Source organism: Canis aureus, chromosome 1 (genome assembly GCF_053574225.1).
Source record: "Canis aureus isolate CA01 chromosome 1, VMU_Caureus_v.1.0, whole genome shotgun sequence".
Classification (NCBI taxonomy): Eukaryota; Metazoa; Chordata; class Mammalia; order Carnivora; family Canidae; genus Canis; species Canis aureus.
The window spans coordinates 15719583-15738034 of record NC_135611.1 but is presented as its reverse complement, the minus strand read 5'-3'; the positions used below and the strand labels follow the sequence as shown (position 1 = coordinate 15738034).

The window sequence follows — 18452 nt, the reverse complement described above, 5'->3', positions numbered from 1 at the left end:
CAAGACTTGCAGAGATTAAAAACAAAATCCACAGATTCCATATACTGTTGCTCATACAATTTTCGCATAAGAGAGCAGCAAGTGGTGACAATATGCAATTCTAATCAGCTTTTTTTATGCTGATTTCCCAAGTCCAAATCCAAGGAGTAGCAGCAAATTAAAAGGCAGAAAGGATGAAAACAACTAGTAGATGGCAGCAGGGAAGCTTAAGGAGACACCTTCACATACAGATGTAACAACACAAAATGCACAAGAGCAGAGCCAACAGCCTTCACTAGCTCAAAGGGACCCACCACGAGAGGGGCAGAGAAGAGCAGCACATGGTGGCTAACGACACAGATTCAGAACCCTGCTGCAAATGTCTGAACCCCAGCTCTTCTATAGGCTACTTTACAGTCTCAGACAAGTTTCTCAACCTCTCTGTGCTTCAGTTTCCTCTCTGTGAAATGAAGACAAACACTGTACCTATGTCACAGGGTTGTATGGAAATAAACGTGGAAGTAAATTACTTGAAGCTGCAGGGGACTTAAAACGGTACCTGACCCATAGTGAGAGACCAGAGAAGCACTCACTTCTATTGTTACAACATGGTATCAGCCAGAGTCTTATCTGAAAGACTGAATCATCAAATATTATGCTCTGTAGCGTCTACTTTTAAAGACAAGTGGCAATACCTTTGATAGTGAGTCTGGTGCTTATGGTAGGAAAATTTTAGGAATCTGAAATATTTACGTGTCTGTAATCTCACCAAGACTACCAGAAAAATGAGATACTACATTGAGATGCAGCACTTTTAAGTGGATGTTATTTTCAGTACATTAAAAGAAGTCTTTTCTTTCCCCCATACCTGTGGAACTGCAAAGAGACAGGGAGAAAGACAGGTTCTTATAAAAGGAGTTCCTGAGCATGGCCATGGGAGGACCCAGCCTCAGTGGATATTCCCCAATGGGAAAGAGCTGGACTCCATCCAAAAGTTTCTTTCTTTCTTTTTATTTTTTTTTTTAAGATTTTATTTATTTATTCATGAAAGATACAGAGAGAGACAGAGACACAGGCAGAGGGACTCCCTGCAGGGAGCCCAATGCAGGACTGGATCCCAGGACCCCAGGATCACACCCTGAGCTGAAGGCAGCTGATCAACCACTGAGCCACCCAGGTGCCTCTCCATCCAAAAGTTTCCGAGTGATATAAAGATCCCAGCCTTGTGGTTTGCGAGAATGCCACATCTCAGAACAAGGCTTCCCTACCTTGTCTTCTCTTTGCAGAAAAGAAACCACATAAGACATTTATTTATTCCTATTCCCTTAACTGACAGAAGCCAAGAGCAGCGGTTCTTGCATTTTTCATAAAAAATGGGTGAAAATCGCTTACCAGATTTTTGTCAGTATGTTGTGTCAGGCTAGTAGGTATGTTCACTTTAGAGATGCTTCTAAATAGTAAATCACTCAGAAAATGCTGCACTCAGTTTTCAGTCCAACAGGAGATTAAAGCCATTTATCATCATCATTCATAAATTGTTCATTGTATCTCATCAGGAGAAAGAAAACAGAAGTTCTAATTCAATCTAATTTTGACAGTAAGTTCATATAGTCTTCAATATTGCAATCCTTGGAACAAATCTTCTGAAAGTGGAAGTGCCAGCCTTCTGCCATGAAAACATAAAGTAGGGGTCTGTGCACCCCTCACAGTGTGCCATCTTTTCTCATGTAATTATTCCCATAACTTAGAAAACCTAAACAAAAGTATGAGTAGGCCGTTGTGGCCAAGATGACTGCCTAACAATATTTTTCAACTGCAGCTGTGAGCAGTAAGTAAATAACCAATACATCGATCAATAAAGTACCGATTTTATTTTCTTATAGAATCTTCAGGATTCTCTTAGCATTTAGGGATTAACTACAACTGATCAATTAAGTTAGTAATTTGCAGCTGAAGGACTATTAAAAGCTCCACATTAATATTTACTCTGAAAAAATAATTAGAAGCAAATCAAATTTGAGAACATAATAAAAATAACATCCCAATGCAGCCAAGTACTTTACTGCATCAATGTAACAATCTATTAGTAGACAAGTGATAAATCTGATACGATTTGCTCAAGAGATACAAAAAAATTGTTTCAAGGGCACCTGGGTGGTGCACTCAATTGAGCCTGTCCGACTCTTGGTTTCGGTTCAGGTCATGATCTCATGGGTTGTGAGATTGAGCCCCATATTGACCTCCATGTTTAGCATGGGCCTGTTTGGGTTTCTCTCCCTCCTTCCTCCTCTTCACCTCCCCCTGTTCTCTCTCTTTTTCTCTAAAATGAATAAATAAGTCTTTTTAAAAAAAAAAAGTTTCACAGAATTCCTACATTTTCCTAACAGAAGTAAAAATAATAGCTATTGGATCAAACACCTCGTGTGTGTCAGACCCTACGTTACAGTTTAGACCTCCTTTCACCATCTCGTCACCATATCCAGAAGATGGCATCACAGAACTCTATGTAAAAATGAAGGTCTAGAAATGTAGAGGAATTTGTCTAACACCTTATTTCCAAACCTAGGTTTTAACTCCTCATAATATACTACTTATACACATCGAAGAAAAAAACAAAAAAAAGACTATTGTCTTAATGTGATAATTTATATATACTTAAACTAAACTAACAACCAATAACATATTTATGACAATCAAGAAATCAATGACTAAGAACATTAAGACCCCACATAAAAGATGTTAACAATTTATATAGAAGACAAAAGTAGACAAATATATGAAAAAAATGTAAATAGTATAATTTCTTAATGTAAGAAATCTTTTGTGTTTATCAAAAAGAGCAAACATTTCACATATAACACTCAGCTTAAGAATGTACTAGAACAATTACTCGTGGAAGGGCAAACATCTATAACTTCTTGGATAGATATTTGTCAATAAATACTCTTAGACAATTTATTACCTTTTGTTCCAATAATCCCTATGTTACATATTTGCCCTAAGGAAATAATTAGAAATTTATGCAATTTATAATAGAGAACATTCTTTGAAATGTTATATCTAACACAGAAAACTGGAAACAGCCTGACTATGGAATAATAGAGGAAGGGTCAGGTTAATTTAGTTCATCCTGATGACAAAATATTAAGCCAATTTCTAAATGTTATTTGAGTATTCACCCAACTTAAAAGTATTTTGTATCAAAACATAGCCAGCTATGTTAAATGAAAAACAGGATAGCATTTTTATATCTAATACTATCCTAATTGTGTACCTATGTATTAACTGAAAAAAAAAAAAACCTGAATAAATACATGATAGTGTTGGCAGTAGTTATTTATGTGTGGTGAATGTATGGTTGATTTTGATTTATATCTTCACACATTTCTGCATTTTACAAAATCTCTACAAGGAACTCAGATAAATGTTATATTATTTTAAAATGTTATAAAAAAAAAACAAGAGGGTCTCAACTAATGGTATCCTGTAGGTAGAAAGTCTGAGACTATTTCCATTTTTTTCAGCAAGAAGCTCCAGTAGTAGTGATCTATCTTCACCTATACTTGCACTCAGCTTTCACAGGTTAGACAGGCCCCCGTCACACTGTTGATGTTCATTAGAGTAAATGAAGACCAATGACCATCAGTGTGGTCCCTATGGCAAATACACCTTTCTCACTGTTCCAGAGCCTGGCTTTCTTAACCTCAGCAATCAGTTCTGCCAAAAGAAGCAGGGAATGGAGGAGTGAGGAGCCTGAGGTAAATAATTGTCAGGGTGTGTGCTCAAAGTGTTAACAATTCGTTCTTAAGTGTAATGATAAAATGGTCACTGAGTCATGGTTCTTGTCCCAGTCACCCTCAGACCATTAACTGTGAGAACCTACAGGAAGATGCAGTCCCCCTTTGGGATACATGTCCAATTGTCCAATTACTCAGTTCAATGAAGAGCAGTTCTCATTTGGCAAAAAGGTTGGAATTCATGCAACTCTGCTAAATTTCTTGATGAGATTTCCAGAGTCAAGGGCCTTCACACAATACTTTCTAGACTTTCTAGAGTGCTTTCTAGACAAGCTCGTCCATCCTCTGAGCAAATTCCCCTCTGCATTCTAAATAGACACAGAATAATGTACACAGTCATAGAACAGATGTAAATATATGTTTGCCAGGTGGCTACATTGGACATCCAGAGTCAGACAAGATAGACTTATTGTCTTCTACTGCCTTCTAGCACCAACAACACCTACCCAACTAAAGTCAATATCTATTTGTCCGTGGTGGGGGACTATCAGAAAAAATTATTTCAGATCCTAAACATTGGTTATATTAGGGCAATGGATCAATGGAATTATTCTTTTCATTGTAACTTTCTGTAATTTTTCCAAATTTTCTCTCCTTAAATATATAGTACCTTTATAGTAGGGGGAAAAACCAACTTTAAAATGCTTAATGTGGGGCACCTGGGTGGCTCAGTGGTTGAGCGTCTTTTGGCTCAGGTGGTGATTCTCGGGCCCTGGGATCATGTCCCCCATCAGCCTTCCCACAGGGAGTCTGCTTCTCCCTCTACCTATATCTCTGTCTCTCTCTCTTTTGTCTCTCATGAATGAATAAATAACATCTTTAAAAAATTAAAGTGCTTAATGTTCTCTGCCCTGGCAGAAATTAAAACCCAGCAAGGAGGACAAAGTTTTACAAGTGGCTATTTGATGGTATAAAGAGTGCTACCTACACAGTGCCAAGGTTTGGGAGTCCCCAGGGAAAGGAAAGTAATTCTGTCCAAGTAGAAAGAGAAGCCATGATGTTGAGTGAGCTTCAGAGAGAAAGCAGCTTCTGAAATGGGCTTTGAAGGATGAGTAATATCTTTGTGTGATTGAGAAAACACTCCAAAGTAGAGGTCAGCATGAGAAAGCTCAGACATGAAAGTCCAAAATACTCTAGGGCATTTAATCTGGGGTGACAGTCCTTATTTATGTGGCCACCCAAACTGTCAACTATTCCAACCCAATAATTAATCTTGATTAACTTGTAAGTCTTGTATATGCATTTGGGTTAAAATTGATTTTTTATTTCTATGTTTTTACACTAAATGAAACTATGTGCTTCATCTGCCTCAATATGAAAATTATTTAAAACATGAAACTGATTTCAAAATTAAACAGATTTCAATGTTCAGTCAATTCATTTAATTTGCATTTTAGAGATTTCTGTTGAGAAATTATAATGGTTCCTCACAACTCATTATTTCTTAGCTATTTGATTAAAGGTTTTGTAACTTAGCTAAATCAGGTGTAGAACAACATTTAGGAAAACATATTTAAGTGGTTATATGACATATGTGAGGATGTGAACTGTATTATAAGCATACAGTAATAGTTTCTGGTGGAAATCCTCTCAGTTAGTTTAACCAGAGACTCCGCTGAATCAGCATAAAGCCAGTGGGGGAAATCATCTGATAGTGACAAAAAAGACTGCTGGAACAAGGAACAGAGGACTGGGGCTTTGGCCACAGTTCCTCCATTTACCAGTCATAAGATTATGGCAAATGACAAGCTCTGACCCTCAGTTTCCAAATCCATAAAAGATATAATAATACTATGTATTCCTTACTTTTTAGGATTATTGAAAATCACGTAAGAATGTACATTCATCACTTATGCAAATGTTAAAGACCTTAGAGATAACTTTATTAGGTTTCTAGATTTTGCTTCATCTGGGGATCCCTAACAAGATGCAGGAAGAGTGGAAACAGGATGAAGGACATTGCTGCGAATAAATAGAGTCCACTCTCTAACATCCTCATTTTCAGCTGAGCAGCCTGAGATTATCTGCATTACATTTTGAGCTCCAGAAGTTTCCATTTGAAAAAAATGCCCAATGGTTTAAAAGGATTGAAAACTAGAGATTTATTCCAATTTCCTCATATTACAATGAAAAAAGTAAAACCCAGAGAAGCTAAGTAATTTCTCCAAGATTAAGTAACTAACTATAAAGCAGCTAGGCAACTAAGAAAATCCAATTGAGCCACCCATCCCAAAGCTCAATGCCTTGTCTGGTAACCACATGGAAGAGTCAAATAAACATGACGTACTGACACAGAAGTGTACATGGGAGCTGGGACATCACCTGTACAGTATGAAAATTCTGTTCGGCAATTATAGTTCATTCACTAATCTGAATATTTATTCAATAAATACTAAATGTCAGATGTGTGCCAGACATTGTTCTAAGCACTGGTCTAAACACTAAATACAATTCCGTTTCAAATGAAGCTATGACATCTCAGCTTAAAACTGGAATACAACATCCATTTTGGCTGAAATTGATGAATGACAGGCAAAGTATTATAAATTTAATTACTGTCTATCCAAAAGCACCTGTAATTCCAGTAATGAAATAAACATTAATCTACTTGTTTCTGGGGCCACCCTCCCTGAATTTCCTCTTATAATTTCTTTCCTTCTATCAAAAGCTAACACTCCATGTGAGAAGTACATTTCCTGTACTCTTACCTTCAAGGAATTGGAACCTGCAGGCACTTCCTTTCTCCTCTATTTATTTTTTTCCTATCTAGAGATCATTCAGCAGCAGATAAATATGTTCCAATGTCTTCCATATTAAAAGCAAGACAAAAACCTTTCCCTTCATGCAACTCGGTTTCCTTTCTTAATTTCAAAGCAGTTGCTTCTGGGAAGAGTTGCCTTCAGCTACCATAGCCTTTCCAACCTTACCACTCCCATCCCACATCTATGGTAGAAGACAAGTTCCTCTGTTGCTCTCCTCAAGAACATGAGAAAGGAGATCCTGTCACTATTGCATCCCCAGCACTAAAACACCAGCTATCATATGCCAAATTCAGTAAATATTGTTGTATGAATAAATCATATAGAACCATACAGTGATTTAGTGAATTATATACCATACAGCTTGCCAATTTCTCATGTATTTCTGAAGGAGGGTCACAACATATGCTTAACTTTTGACTTGCTCCAAAATTAAAACACTTCAATCAGTATTTGAAAAAAAATTTATAATGACCCATAATGCTAGAGCAAAAGTAATCTACAAATGCAGTTCAATCCGTACCAAAACCATAATAGGATATTTTTGTAACTTGGAAAAATAATTCTAAAATCCATTTTAAAAGAATAAATATTTTTAAATAACTAGGAAATTTTGACAAAGAAGAATAATGCAAGCAATTGCACTACCAGATATAAAAATTGCATTGCAAAATAACAGTAATTAAAACAGTGTGAATCTGGCACAGGATAAGGGATCAGAAACAGAATACAGAGTTCAGAATTGAGCTCAAATATATCCGAAAGTTTTGTAAATAAAAAAGATAGCACTTCAAATCAGGGAGGGAAAGAGTGGCTATTCAATAGAAGGTCTTGGGACAACTGACTAGCTACTTGCTAAACAAGTAACCCTTCCTTACTCCTCATACCAAATTCCAACCAAATTCATAATAGAAAATAAGGACTGGAAAATAATTTTACAGCCTTGGAGTGAGGAATGCCTTTTGAGTATATTAACAAAGCTATCATCATAAAGAAAAGCGCTGACTGATGACAGACCTAAGTACTTAAAAGTGAAAAAATATATATGGTAAAAACAAAACAAAATGAACTAGGAAATTCTGTCAGTGAGATTAAAAGGCAAACAAAAAACCAGCAAACATTTTTGCATCATATATATAAAAAATGTTACAGAAGAGTGATGCTAAGTCAACAGGGAGAAGAATATCCTGATAGATAAATGGGCAAAGGAAATTAAAAGTAACCCACCAAAGAATAAATATAAATGGTCAGTCAGTAAACATGTGAGAATATAGTCAGTGTCATCAGGAATCAAAAGGATGCATGTTAAGATATTAAATTTCCTTTAACTACTATCTTAGCCAGCTAAAATAAAAAAATATTGACAATATACTGGGTTGGCAAATGGAAAGCAGAATTCTTAAACTTTTATTATGAGCAAATAAACTGACAAAGTTTCTGGGAGTTCGTTTGGCATCAAATGTAAAATATCCATTAAGGGAATAACCAGACAATTAATACATAAAGGGTATTCTTTGCAGAGTCATTTATAATTGAAAAAAAAAGTCTATCAATAGGATATTATTGAATATGTCATTATTGATCCACATGAACTACTATGGAAACCTAATTAGGTGAGCCTACATTTTTGAAATGTAGAAAGATAATCCACAATACATCAAGTGAAAAAGGAGATTAAAAAACTATTCCACCAAAAAAAAAAAAAAAAAACTATTCCACCTCCTAAATATTTCTTAAATCAGTCCTCTTCTTTCATCTCCATTGCCACTCTGGTGCAAGCTAATATCCTCTTCTCTTTCCTGCTCCAGTCTGCTTCCTGCAACATCTCCCAAGGCAGCTCTGAGACTGTTTTCCAGTGCTAAGACTTGCTTATCTCACTGCTCACTGAAAAAGTGTCCTACCCCTTGGCCATCTGGTTCCTGCCTACTCCTCCAGCTTTCTTGCCTCTCTCCTGCTGGTACCCCAGCCTCAGTGGCCTTCTTTTAGTTCTTCTGTTACACCTGGCCTACTCCAATCTTGGTCCCTTGCAGTTGTTCTGGAACCTTCTCACCCACCGTACAGCTATCTCTATCTCATGATATGCCTGTCAATGCCCCTGCCTTTTCAGAACTCAGCATAGACACCATTACTTCAGGAAAGTCTTCCCTTTCCATACACTATAGGTCAGCGTTCTCTTTATATACTCTCATAGCTCTCTTACCTTTTCTTTGATCACCTTATCACAGTTCACAATTTTTTATTTGTAGATTATATCATTACTATCCATTTCCCTCCAAAGGTCAAGGCAAAGACCATGTCCATTTGCTTTATCATTATATATCACTGACATGTATTAAACACAATTTAGAGACTGCCATGTATCATGCACTGAAGTATCTCATAAGTGAAGGAAGGAAAGGAAGGTGAGAAGAGACGAATGAGGATAGTGCTGTTACTTGAAAATCAATAGAAAGAGCTAAAACCACTTCTTGACTATCATAATTAAAAATGTACACATTCATCATAGATTTTGAACCATGAAAGTAGTACACAGACACCTCACCTAAGAAGATGTATAGATGGCAAATAAGGTTTTTTTTTAAGATTTTATTTATTTATTCATGAGAGACACAGAGAGAGAGAGAGAAAGAGAGAGAGAGGCAGACACAGGCAGAGGCAGAAGCAGGCTCCATGCAGAGAAGCCTGACGTGGAACTCAATCCGGGGTCTCCAGGATCACACCCTAGGATGAAGGTGGCACTAAACCGCTGAGCCACCTGGGCTGCCCTTTTTTTTTTTTTTAATATTTTATTTATTTATTCATGAGAGATGCAGAGAGAGAGAGACAGAGACACAGGCAAAGGGAGAAGCAGATGGCAAATAAGTTTATGAGATGTTCTGTATCATAGGTCATCAGGCAAATACAAATTAAAACAATGAAATACCACCACCGCATACCTATTGGAATGGCCCAAATCCATGATACTGACACCACCAAATGCTGACAAGGACACGAAGCACTAGGAACTCTCATTCATTGCTGGCAAGAATGCAAAAATGGTACAGCTAGTTTGAAGGTCAGTCTAGTGGTTTCTTACAAAATTAAGTATACTCCTATCATACAATTTAGCAATTCCACTCCTTGGTATTTACCCAAAGAATTTGCAAATGGTCTGCACAAAAACCTACACAGAGATGTTTACAGCAGCTTTACTCATAATTGTCAGAACTTGGAAGCAACCACAGTGGTCCTTCCATAGGTGAAGAGATAAACTGTGGTACTTCCAGACCATGAAATATTCAGGGATAAAAAGAAGTGAGCTATCAAGCCATGAAAAGATACAAAGGAGACTTTAAATGCATTTTACTAAGTGAAAGAAGCCAATTTGAAAAGGCTACACACTGTATGACTCCAACCAAATGACATTCTGGAAAAGGCTAAAACTATGGAAACAGTAAAAATATCAGTCATTGTCAAGAGTTGAGGGGAGAGATATATGAAGAAGTGGAGCACACAGATTTTTAGAGCAGTGAAAATACTCTGTATGATACTACAATTGTGGGCACATGTCATTATTCATTCGTCTACACAACACCAAAAGTGAACAGTAAGGAAACTATGGACTTTGGATCATAATGATGTGTGTGTGTCAACGTAGGTTCATCAATTATAACAAATGTGCCACTCCAGTGGGGAATGCTAATAGAGGGAAGCTGTGCATATGTCGGGGCAGGGGTGATATGGGAACTCTCTACTTGCACTCAATTGTGCTATCAACTGAAAACTGCCCTAAAAATAGGCTCTTTTAAAAAAGTACTAAAGGGTTTTTTTCCCATATTTATCCTTCCCAAATCAGAGGCTCAATGATGCATTGCCTGGTTATGGTTCCTCACTGCCACAAACGAGATGGCAAATTCATCTCTAGTGCCTGGATCACTGTCTGGGTCAACTTTATGGGACTTTAAGCATTCCAATGCCAAGAATCAGACCCATCTGTAACCCAGGGACCTGATGTCTTAAATGCTGTCAATAACAAAGCCAATGCTACCTTCCATTTGCATAAAATAAATCAGAAATTCTATTTTGAATCAATGATTCCAGATTTCCACTTCTCACCCCCTCTTGCCCTAAGATCGTTCCTAAGATAATTTCACTTTCTTAGGGAAATTTCACTATATATCCAAAAGGGTAAGATCAATTTCCTCTTCATCTTCTCTTTTTTCTTACGCTTTCTACACCATACACCACAACACCTACCAAATCCTAACCACCTTTAAACTCAGGGCAGACATTTTGCTCCCATGGTTATCAAGTTCTAGTCCATGGATCCCAGCTCCACATTGTATTTTTCAATATTGCAATTGCATTGGCAATAATCAATGTTTATCTGTTGGTGCAAAAAGAGTCCAGGTCTAAGTGCAGAGCCTAGCTCATTTCTCCTAGCTCATTCTGACCTCAATTAGGAAAGATGAATGCTATGAAGGGAGCAGAAGACCATAGTGATTCAAGGTGGTTAGTGATTTTATTTTTAAAGGATTCAAGAAACTTACTGTGCATTTTGGCATCAAATATATATGATATAAACTGTGTATAACTGTAGGCAGATTGGCACCTGTGGATAGTGGGAGGCTGAAGATTTACAGTCAATATTTAGTCAACAGCTCAGTCACTTTGCTCTGGATATAAATGTCTCTGACTTCTTTCAAACATTATTTTTCACTGTGTTTACAAGCTCATGTAATCTTTTTCCTGACCAGTTATATAAAAATAATTTTTTAAGTAATACATTTCAAAGACATCTGACATACTAGAAAATGGGTCTGCAAGTGTGCTTATATACATGGTGTAATTGAAAGATTACGGTAGGGAAGACCTTCAGGAGGTCGTTTGACATTTTCGGAAATGAGATCCCTTACCTGTATAATCAAAAATAAGCCAAATCAGCTGCAAGACTTCACCTCCCTTCTCAAATCATCTTTTAATTTATGTAAGTAACAATCTGCTCCTATCTCACATAGCATTTATCAGATTCTACTCCTGTTTTCGTTATCTGAGTTTTTCATACTCCACTGGCTCCTTCTACCACCACCAACTCCAGGTCCCTGAAGCCAGGGATGTTGTTTCAGTCTATCAGTATATTCCCTGTTATACCTAGTAAAGTGTCTTGAATGCTCAGGTACTCAGAATGAATACTGAATGAATTGGAGTGTCCAGAAGTGAGCAATGTCCCTGACACCCACTATTCTGGCTTGAATTGTGTCCCCCCAAAATTCATATGTGGAAGTCCTAATCCCTGGTACCTCAGAATATGACTGTATTTGGAACTAGGGCTGTTGCATAGAATCAGTTAAAATGAACAGGGTGGGCCCCAATCCAAAATGACTGGTATCCTTATAAAAAGGGGAAATTTGGACATAGACACAAGCACAGAGAACAGCATGCAAAGATGAAGGTAGGGATCTCAGGGATGCTTTTACATGTCAAGAAACACCAAAGATTCTCAGCAAACTACCAGAAATTAGGAGAGGGGCATGGAGCAGATTCCTCCTCAGAGTCCCCAGAATGAACCAACGTGGCCAACACTGTGATCTTGAACTTCCAGCACCCAGAGCTACAGACAAGTAATTTCTGTTGCTTAAGCCATCAGGTTTGTGGTTCTTTGTTACATCAGCCCGAGCAAAGTATACCCACTGCATTACCAATAGCTGCCTCACTTGTAGTTATAAAGGGAACCCCTGAGGCCACAACAGCTGCTAGAAACCCAAGCCCACTTGGCCAGTATCATCAAATCCCCATCTGTACCTGGTCTGTACACCTGACCACGCCCCTTCCCCTGCCTACCTATCCACCTTCCCACTGGGCCTGGGAGACTTCCCATATGCTTTACCTTTTCAGAGAATGCTCCTTCCACTTCCTTGCCTTAATGGAAAACTCTGCTCCTCCCCAGAGGAACTGCTGTCTGGAACCTGCCACTTTCTTAAATGGAGGCTGGTTTGTCATTAGTGCCTCTCACTCTGCCAAGCCAAGAATTTGAGTTGCCCAAGACTACCACTTCCTTTTCCCTTTGCAAACTTTCCTGCTTAAGTTGCACACTATACCCAGTGGCTCCCTGTTACCTGCCATGTTACCTTCCCATTCACCGACAGACCAAGGTGGTTAAGAATGTAGGCGCTAGAGCCAGACTGCCCAAGTCTGAGAACCAGTTATGAGACTCGCCAGCAATGTCACTTGGGCAAGTCCATCAACTCTTGTGAGCCTCAGTTTCCTTGTCTATAAAATGGGGCAATGATAATATATAAAGCTCTTAGAACAGTGCACTGCACCTAATAAGCGCTGAAGGAGTATTAGCTACTGTTAGAACCGTTTCTAGGTCTGAGTTGTCTTCTTTATCTCTACCTTGCTGATTGTCTTCTTTCTTGGTGCCTTCCACATTCATGTGGATGACCCCTGCCAACTCTGGCTTTCAATTCCTTGATCTCCTTACTTCCAGTGACCTTCTCCTTCACACTATCTGAGCCACTGAAGCCCTTGATCACATTCCAGCCTCATCAATTCCAAAATCCATACCATCTAGAACTTCTGACACTAAAAAAACCCTATTCTCTGATCATAACCTCCAATCTTTCTGTTTACTTGTGCAAGTGCCCTCACTATAAACAATCTACCACCTCCCATGACAACCCAAAAATGCCATTCTCAGTACTTACCAGTCTCCTCCATCTTCATCTGCCTCCAGCATTCTTCCTCTCTATTCTGGTACTCAACCAGGTGAATACTGCTAAAGAAAATTATAAAATAATTTAAACTGGTACAGTGGCCTTGGCATTTTAAAATATTTCCCTCCCTTCCATTAGTTATCCATACAACAGCAAGGTTGTTCCTTTTAAATATGCTGATAGGCCTGACTCTGTTGACTCTCACACAACTGGATGCATGAGCTGTCTCTGGCTGCTGGTTCCCAGTTCAACCCTTGTCATGCTCATTAATCTTGATAATGGATGGCTGTTTCAAGAGGCAAATGGGAACCCTCCAAGCCTAACCTCCACTCCTAGGTTCTCTCCTGAGACTCCCACTCCCCCAAACAACCTATTTATGGCTTTACTACTAGGTGTGGGATCTAGTTAGGAGAATAGTCTATGAAAAAGTGTTCATTTCTTTTTATAAAAGGAAAGCAAAACTTTTTCAGAAGAAGAACAGGTACTTTCCCAATAGACCAAGAAACCATCCATCCCCCTCTGAGATTGTGCACCAGCCTTGTAGTGAAGCCAGATTCCCAACTCTCTCCCCAGGCGGAGTATCTCCATCCATGACTGTGTGTGTGTGCATGTGTGCATGCATGCTTGCATATGTGTGTATACACAAGTGCATGCATCATCAGCAAATTAGGAGCAAACACCACTGAGGGGGTATTGAATTCACTTTTTTTTTTAAAGATTCTATTTATTTATTCATGAGAGACACAGAGAGCAAGAGAGGCAGAGATACAGGCAGAGGGAGAAGCAGGCTCCATGCAGGAGCCTGATGCGGGACTCGATCCCGGGACTCCAGGATCACGCCCTGGGCCAAAGGCAGGCGCTAAACTGCTGAGCCACCCAGGGATCCCCCTTGAATTCATTTTTACCTTGATGGCCATTTCTCAGACTAAAGAACAGTATTCTGACTTTAGCAGGTACTGCTAAAAGACCAACTATTCTTTAGAATAACTATTTTAGAAAAATCACAGTCCAAGTTAGAAGACATAAAAATCATTTTCAGAATTCACCTTTTCTAGGTATTCTTCATAAAACCAGTAATTTAAATTACTAAAAATGTTCTTAAAAATTTAAACCTCTGAGTACCTTGACATTGTCTTTCTTCCAAAGACCCCCTTTTAATCTGCCCAGAGGGTTTAAAACATTCTCTGGTGTTTTCTCAAGCTCCACCTTATGACAGACCACAGTTATTTCCAAAACCTGCAGTGATTTCTGAGTTGACCTCCTCTCTGACAGTTCTCCCACAGTTTACACTCGGTGCCTCCAAGCGACTTGGCTTTAATTCTAGGGTTTGTAATCAACCCACAGTGTGAATATCTGCTCCAGGTGAATTTTTACCAAACCTGGAAGATGCCTCCATGTGAAGCAAGTCAGAGCCTAACTCCACAAACTCAGACGTGTAAGAGATCAGCTTTATTTTTCCATTATTCCACTTCTGTTCTGAATCTCCATTCTGTGGGGGTACCTGGGAGTTCATCCCTGGCATTCAGCAACCCCTCCTTTTCCTGGGATCAGTCTAACTTTCTGGGGAGAAGAGAGAGCTTTCATAGTAGTAAGATACTGTTGAGGGCATTTGCCATTCATCTACACGAAGTCTCTCGAGATATCCCTAATGGCTGTGTACATGATTACTTCAGCCCTGGCTGTTCTCTCCACTGTGTTCCTGGGAACTTGGGAACTGTTTTAGCTTATTTGCCATGCTGGGACACCAGAGCCTCTCTGATGATATACATGACCCCATTTGCCTGGCTCTAAGATACTGCCAGTCCCTCTGGTTGAGAAAGGGATTGAAGTTTCCATGGACATCAATCCAGGACATACGAACAGATCACCACAGCTCTCAGCATCTTTGAATTTCTTGGTGGTTGGCCAAACCCCTGAGACTTTCTGGGACCCACCTATCTTTCTGTCCTCCTTACTTCCTCTCCATATACTTCCCCATCCCTGTCTAAACTCCCCATATTCCAAGAAATATTCTCATCTAAGCAAATAGTTTTCTCTGTTTGTTGTCTGTGTCCCCTCTGGACTGAAAGTTCCAGGAGAGAAGAGACTTGGTATTAGGAGCATGAGCATGGACTTTGGACCCAGCCTGTTTGGATCCTAATCTCAGCTCTGTGCTTACTAGCTATGTGACCTTAAACAAGTTACTCAACCTCTCTGTGACTCAGATTCCTTTTGTGTAAAACAAGGGAAACATACCTTATAAAGTTGTTAGACAATTAAGTGAGTCAATACCTGGCACACAGTACGTGCTATCACGTATTTATTAGACAAAGTACCTAACACTTGATATAATGCCTAAGTCCTATGGGATGCTCAAAACATATTTATTGAATGTAGAAATAAAAGAAAAAAAGAATGAATGAATACCACAAGGCCAAACATTATCTATAACTCACTTGTTCTGTGAGCTAAACCACAGTGCAACAAGATCAAGGTCATTTGCTTGAATCCTGAAAAGGGCAGCAAAATTTATTGTTGCGTAGCGACTGAGTACATCTCTAAACCTGTGTAGCTGTCCAGCAATTGAATAATGCTGTCTTCAGCTAGAATGAATAAGAAAGTCTGAACAGGTCAATGTTTGCTTGTCACAGTTGGCATCCAAATCATACACAGGACATGTCCTATTCACTGCAGCTTCACAGTTTCACCTGCTTTATAAATGCTACCTCTTGTTTTTAATCATCCTGTGAGGGCAGCCCGGGTGGTTCAGTGGTTTATGCCACCTTCAGTCCAGGGCCTGATCCTGGAGACTTAGGATCAAGTCCCGTGTTGGGCTCCCTGCATGGAGCCTGCTTCTCCCTCTGCCTGTGTCTCTGCCTCTCTCTGTGTCTGTGTCTCTCAGGAATAAATAAATAAAATCTTTAAAAAAAAAAAGAAAGATAAAGAAAAAGAAAAAAAATAATCATCCTGTGAAGACTGTTATTTTACCAACAATAATCCTAGAACCTGGAAAGAAAAGAGTAATAGCAACTTAATTCTGGTCTCCTTAGGATTATTTGCACATGTATAAAGTTAATATATCTATAGTATACATATTTAACTCTATATCTGGCTATGTAATCAACATTTGAGTCTTGGTATACCAAAACTTGGGTCTTTCAGATACCATGCAAATATCTGAAAACCCTCCTACCAATCCCCATGTTGATATTTTTTTCAATGTCCAAAACAAAACAAACAAGGAGAGGAAAAGCATGTATCTTCTTAGAAGATACAAAAAAAAAAAATGCTCCTTAAAGATGGGCCATTATTATGAATTTAAGATTATCTCCATATCCAGAAAGTGCAAGTGTTCCTGTTTTATTTCCTTTGTGGGCTTTAAGGCTTTTGCATAAGTACTTTTCCCTTTGCTTTCCCACTGTCCATTCCAGGTCATTATAAAGAAATCATTGGTATAAGAGTTGGTCTAGCACTGCCCAGTCAGAAAGAGAATTCTCATATCAGAAAGTAGAAGGGAGTTAGAAGTCTATGCTTACTATGACAAGATCCAGCCTACATAAGTACGTCCTGGGTAACTAGCACTCTTTGTCCAAGGAGAACAGGATAGTTCCCTTGACTGTCTGACTAGGGGAAAAATTACTATTTCCCCAGACGCAATCCATTATCAGTTCTTGAGAGCAGAGCCGTAATGGATAAAGGAGAGTCCCTCAATCTGTTTGTTTATGCAGTACACTTGAAATTTAGTCAAGCACACAACTTTTATCCACACAACTAATGGAATAAAGATATAAGATAGACACATTTCATTATGACGGATTCTGACCCTAGAATCATTCGGTATTCACTGCTAATTCATGTTGAGTCCTCAGCTGTATTCACAGAGCACTGGCAGTGGTATGAAACTCTACTAAGTGGAACATCTGAGACATTTTCTGTGATTAATGTGCCTAACAGCAAAATTTTCTATATTCTACCGCTAATTCCATGATGTACTCAAGTAGCCTAACTTATAACACATATGTCTCTTTTCTGCTTTCCTTGGGTCTCATGCCCCAATTTTAAAATTTCTATGGCTATCAGACCATATATAGAAATGCTATCTCCCGGTTACACTTGATTTTGTGCCAATACCATGATTCATTTTATACAGGTAGCTCAATCTAGCGTTTCCTCTCCAGCCTAAAATCTCATCGTGTTTTGTTCAGCTCACTGGATCAAAAATATATTGCCATATCATTTTCTCCACTGGAAAACACTCTTACTATCATTAATTTTTTTTCATAGAAATCAGGCTTTATCCTTTGCGCACTGTTCCTCCTCTTCCCTACCAACAGCTCTCTCCATTCCTGCCTAAAATTGTTCACCATTCCAATAAAGTGATATACTGGAATGGAAAAAAATTTGGTTTCAGTCTTGGGGATCAATTTATGATAATCTTAAATAAGCCTCTTTTTAATTGATGAGTCTATTGCAAATTGCATACTTCGGTTTACCCTGTAAGGAATACAATTAAACTAAGGCAAAGCTGGTTATGACTCATGTATAATGAAATGAAAACAGTATCATCATTAAACACCAAATAAAGCCATTGATTCCGTGTATTATTCTGTCAGTTTTAATTGAATTGCATTTTCCCCCTTTCAGTTCTTAATTATGCAGTTCATGCTGAATCTTTATTTTTATGCACAGAATGGGATATGTTCTCTTCCTCCTTACCTTAGCGTCTAAAAATATAAGCCTATTGAGAACAGAAAAGTCTTTGTTGGTCTTAATTAAAGCAAAACACCTGCTTTTATCCTGGGAGCTGAATGTGTTGCTGTACTGCGAGACTGTTACCAAGTGAGAGGACAATAGGGCTGCTTCCTGTTGCATGTCCCTCTCCCCGACCTCTAGTCTCAACCTCTTTCCAAATTCTATCGCAAGAGGGGAAACCGTGACATCATACTGCCCAGCAAAGCAGATCCAGGACCTCTCCAGCCTGCTAATGAGCACTAACTCTGTCTAGACTGTCAGGTCTAGACAGTACAGAGTAAAGCATATACTGTTTAACATGGGGGTGGATACAGTTAGTGAGATAATCATCTAAAAATTCATTCTCCTCTTTAGCTCACTTGTGAAAGATTTTTAAGGCAAAAGCTGGACTCTCTTCTCCGATATATACCACATAACTGAGATTATATGCAATTAAAACCGAACAGAGGAAGATGGAGTAAGTGTAGAACCTAGATCTGAAGGAGATCTTG

The 18452-nt window shown here is 38.6% G+C and overlaps 1 protein-coding gene and 1 long non-coding RNA gene across 4 annotated transcripts in view; one reads left to right on the top strand and one right to left on the bottom strand.

Annotated features, from left to right (window-relative positions):
• Positions 1–13291, bottom strand: part of LOC144280532 (uncharacterized) — a 61071-nt gene extending 47780 nt beyond the window's left edge. Inside the window, exon 1 of the long non-coding RNA XR_013348965.1 lies at positions 13222–13291. This is a non-coding gene — a long non-coding RNA (uncharacterized LOC144280532). The remainder of the gene's footprint in view (positions 1–13221) is intronic.
• CDH20 (cadherin 20) overlaps positions 1–18452 on the top strand; it is a 214895-nt gene that overhangs the window by 49411 nt on the left and 147032 nt on the right. The gene's annotated exons all lie outside the window — the stretch shown is intronic.